Source organism: Patella vulgata, chromosome 3 (genome assembly GCF_932274485.2).
Source record: "Patella vulgata chromosome 3, xgPatVulg1.2, whole genome shotgun sequence".
Classification (NCBI taxonomy): Eukaryota; Metazoa; Mollusca; class Gastropoda; family Patellidae; genus Patella; species Patella vulgata.
Genome location: NC_065881.2, coordinates 70842928 through 70848257, shown reverse-complemented (window position 1 = coordinate 70848257; position 5330 = coordinate 70842928).

Here is a 5330-nt window from a genome sequence, read left to right as displayed (position 1 = left end):
TGAAACGTTTATTAAATGTTCTTAAATATCTTTGCAAGATTATAGTAACGTTTTTTTATACTACGCATGTAAAAAAAACGTTTAAAAATTATGTTGTAATATAGAATTATTCACAATTTTAAAATGTAACCAGCGGCTGCCAGACAGTATACGCCCACATTTTGCAAGAGATGGATAGAGAACAAGCTAAAAACAAAAACGATTTTTTGTACAATCAGGGGCCATAATTCAGAAAGTTATGGGCTGAAATGCGCAAATATCAAAAGGGACTGAGATTTTTACAATATAAAAACATGTTTTAAGTTTCATCAAAACTGAATAAAAATTGTGACCTCTAAAGGGTCCATTAACCTTAAAATACCATATTTTTACACTATTTGCGTATTTACGCAAACTAATGAAAAATAACCCGGGCAGCTTGTACAACAAAGTCAACAGCAATAATTTCAAAGATAAAAAAACTTAAATTTAATTTCACTCTTTCACTGGATGCACCCCCCCCCCTCCTCGCTCCCTCCCCTGAAATGGACACCTTTCTGCACGCCCCTCTCCACCCCATCGCCTTAGCCCTTTCGTTGTCCATTCACAACACCATAGTCTTCCCCTTTAAAATCGTATTGCTATTATTTACCCTATTCCGCAATCCTTTCATTATTTAAAATTATCAGTTATCTTTTTTTTATATATTTCTATCTGGTTTTTCCAATTACTATAGGGCCGCGTGACAAATGGATATTTGAGATGTTAATTTTTTTTCGGAATTTTAAGTGTTTCCTGAAAACCCGTTTTATATAAATATAAAAGAACACGTGTACACTAAAGCTTTTTTTGTGATGAGTAAAAGAATTACCCATTTTTCAAAATAAAATGTTTTAAACATCCCTTTATTTACACCTACGCAATAAACATTTATCAATGCTCATCAAAGGACTACATAACCTTGGATTGTTTTTTGATTCTTTTTTTGTGAAAAAGTGGATATGGTGAAGCATTTCTTTGTTTTCCCGAAAACAGACCTGAAATAGAAAGGCTTATAAAAATGCATCAATTTCAGTTTCACGGACAATATATATTTATTTTTATTAGACAATGTTATTGCACAAATTAAATAGGGTTTAACGTCCTACTTTTCTGCTGCATCCGTGCTAATTAAGACGGGCATACGTATGTGTGCTATGAGGAAAATTTTGCCCGGATGCCCTTATACTCGTATTACTCACAGAGCCACCGTGGCTCCTACAACAACACATAGACAAACAATTGAAAATGAAATGAAATGGGGTTTAACGTCCTACTGTTCTTCTACTAAACTGGGCTAATGAAGACGGGCATACGCCATACAGTGTGCTATGAGGGAAATTTTGCCCGGGCAGCGGCGCTACGGCCTACTCTTATATCGAATTCCAACTGCCAAGGGATCTTTTACGTGCATGCCAATATGTACGCGGGGCATCGGTTTTTTGTCCCATCCGAACGACTAGACAGCTGTCCTTGACAAACAATTGAAACAAGAAAATGCGACAAGTATACACACATTCCTATACAGGAAAGGTCGAGTTTATCGTCTACTGACACAAACTAAGTCATTTCGGGACCAACATGGTTCGCTTGCGCGTAAGGCTGTTTATATTGTTAGCAGTGGGAGAAAACGAGAGGACCCGCCGAAAACCTCACGAGGTTGGATATGCGATCCTACTCCTTGATAATTCGCCCCACTCACCCCCATAGAAAAAAAAAGAAAGTTATCAAAATAAAACGAAAAGAATAAATCTGGTTATTTTACTTCAATGATTAGAATTTATGCAATGATGGAGAGGGAGCTAGAGGTGGGGGTGGGGGTGTAACCTATCATTCTCCGAATTCAATGGAACCTTTTACGCGAGGCACTATATATCTGTACACGGGGTCTCGTTTTATTCATCCAATCCTTACGACTAGAAGCACTTGTCTTCCGAATGTTATCTTAAGCGAATAAGTGTCGTTGTCTGGCAGCCTATCGTCTGAATTACTATCTAAAGAGGGGTTTTCAACCTTTTGTTATGGTAATATTTATATAAGGAAATTGTTTAATCGTTTTCTGAAATATTGCGCCTTTAAATACACTATTCCGCAACTTGGTAATATGTCAATTGTTTTTAAGATATACAATAATGTTTACTTAGACGTCTTATTCGAAAATGGGATGGAAAACCGAGGTCCCCTGTGCATGAAAGAACTCTTCACAGTTGGAATTCGGTTGGAGAGTACGTAGGCCGTAGCTCTGCTGTCCGGGCAAAATTTCCCTCATAGCACACTGTGTAGCATAAATCCGTCTTCATTATCCCAGTCGGTGCAGAAAAGTAGGACGGGGGTTGGATGGCTGAATGGTTAGCGTGTGCGCGCTGTATCATAAAGTCTGTCATTGAGTCAACTGGCGTGGTTCCGAATCTCCGGTTGTACGTGACAAGGAGTAGGGTCGCCTGTCCAAGCTCGTGGTTTTTCTCCGGGTCCTCCGGTTTCCTCCCACTGCTAAAGACCCCTACGCGCAAATAAAATAAAACCATATGTTAGTCCCGAAATGACCTAGTTGGTGTCGAGTGGACGTTAAACCCCAGCTCTCTCTCTCTCTCTCTCTCTCTCTCTCTCACACACACACACACGCGCTAAACGCCATTAATTCATTTCATTCATTCCTCCATTACCTTTAGTAATGACCTTGGTTTCTCGGGACGTCCATTTTGACATGTTTGTTAAATCTCAAACAACCAAATCTATGAAAGGTGTGTTTAGAATTAATCAATGAAAGATAGAGTTAAATATACATGTCTATAATTACTTTATAAATAAATAATATATTATCTTCTCGTGGCAGGCACGTGGGGCGTTTTTTGCCCGACAAGAGCTCTCTGACATGTCTAATACAAACCCTTTAGATTGACGCATTAATACGAACGATTAGGGAGATAATGGGAAATAAAGAATCGAATATTTGTCAGTTGCTTGCCTTTGTATTGTATTCATCGTTTTTGGTCGTACGGCGCGTCCTTATTATTCCAAATTTGAATCAGTTATTATTATCACGAATGCCTGGTATTCAAATATAATAAGGGTGGGGTGATATATATATATATATATATATATATATATATATAACGAAATATGAATGACAGTTTATTACAAAATATTTTCAGATTTTAAGCCAAAAGCTGATTACACAAGAAATGTATAGCGAGGACATGATGATAGTGTATTAAGTCATGTTGACTAACATGGGGTATGTGATAACTTACACACAGTTTACCACAGGTGGACATGTTGGAATGTTCGGTATCTGTATGCCACTAAGTGAATAAACTATGATCGCTACCCCATTCCTACTATAACACAGTTATTATCGAAATGAACATGTAGACTAGTCCAGAATTTAAACTCTCGTCAATTATATATTTTTCAGGCCTTTGCACCCCAAGAATTATTATTTGTCGGCGATTTTCCATCGACGCCGACTAATAATCGTGATATGCGGAAAATTATTATACATCCCGAAAAATTGACCCCAGCCCCCCCCCCCCCACACACACACTTTCAGTCCTTGAGTCAATAAATGTGTGATGTAGCCTCCCTTATATTCGGCTTATATAACGGAAATTGTCAGTTTCATATGGATGAAGGTTTAAAGTTACAATTTCATATTTTCTAAGAAAATCAAAACATAATTATTTCTATGTCTTTTGCTCAATAGGTTGTCAACTCACTATTATACGACCATAGGTTATCTTTCTCACACTTAAAAATCTTCACACCGGAAATAATAACACAATTACCTCCCAATTACCTCCCTTGTTTTCCTATTTCCCACCATGGAATAGCTATCTTCAAACGTTTGAATTTGAAGTTGAAAATGATATTTTTGCCAATTTCTCAACTGGCAATAGTGTATTATGGGATAATTGGATTAGTCTTTAACAAGGTAGGACTGTTTATAGATACCATCTATTTTAGGGCTTTTTTTTAAATACATTTTAAAAATATAACTTAAAAATATGAAATTGTAACTTTAAACAGACATCGGCATGTAAACAGCGAGGCGATAAGCAATTCTTGTGCAAGGCTTATCGTCGTCGACAAAACGTCTCGGAGGTTATTTCTATTCATGGGACGAGGAGTCGGCTGGCGCGACAAATACTTTGTGTGCGCACACCTAAACTTATTTTGAGACTAAATGTCGTGAATTTTATATTTTCTAATCTGTATTTTTTAGCAAAAAGTTGAGGAAAAAAACAAATAAATAAAAATATAAAAAAACAAACAAAAAAAAAACCCCCAAGAAAAGAAAAAGTACATAAGACCTATAAGTTTTGATAATTTCATCACACTAGATGTTATCGGGCTTAAAAAAAAGTTTTATATTCCCTATCTTCTTGTATATAAATTATCATTTATAATTCGCTGAAGAAACGAAGAAAAAAAAAAATTATTAGACATTTGGTCGTGTAGTTGACATAAATATAGGCTAGACAATCATGATTTTGGCTTCTTTGTGTCGCTCTGAGATACACTGGAACCTATGACATATGAACTATTCAGTTTATTTATTTGATCAAATCACGATTTTAACGATCGGTTTATCAGGTACTATTATATATTTATAAATAGTTGAGGGCAGTATTTCTAGGAGAGTACATGCCGGTAATCTAACGGTTTATTATGGTAATTTCTGAACCGTTTGATTTCAAATTTTGACAGACCGTAAATCAATTCAATAGGGGGCTGACTGGATCAATACTAGTACATGTACTGTTAATAAATCGTAAATAACAATTATATACTGTTACACACTATGGTATGTGAGATTGCTATTTAATGAAAGGAGTGCCTATAATATTTACTATTTAAAGTATAACGAAACTAATAGAAGATTTTTGTTATTCATTCGTAAGTGAAAACGTCATCAAACAGCGCAATCTGAACATAAGAGACACGCCACCTATATTAAGTTTTCAAGCGATAGTTACGTATGCAAATATAGGGGTTAAAAAAATTTTGTGCAGGAGATATTTGGAAATAATATTCTATTTGATATTGGAGTTGAATTACAATTGTTTAAATAAATTATTTAATGAATAGATAGATAAATAAAAACATTAGGCCTACATGATGTTAGTCTTCATATATTTTTGTCACAAATATTTAAGGAGCCATGGTGGCCCAGTGTTTAAGGCGCAGCTTCTAGGAGGTCCAATGTTCCTGATGATGGGAAGTCCTTAAATCGATATCGGTGTTAGTCGAAAAAGTTCCTCTGGGTTGTTTAGCGTAGTTTCTCCCGTGTCAGTGGTGCAGGGTGGAGGGTC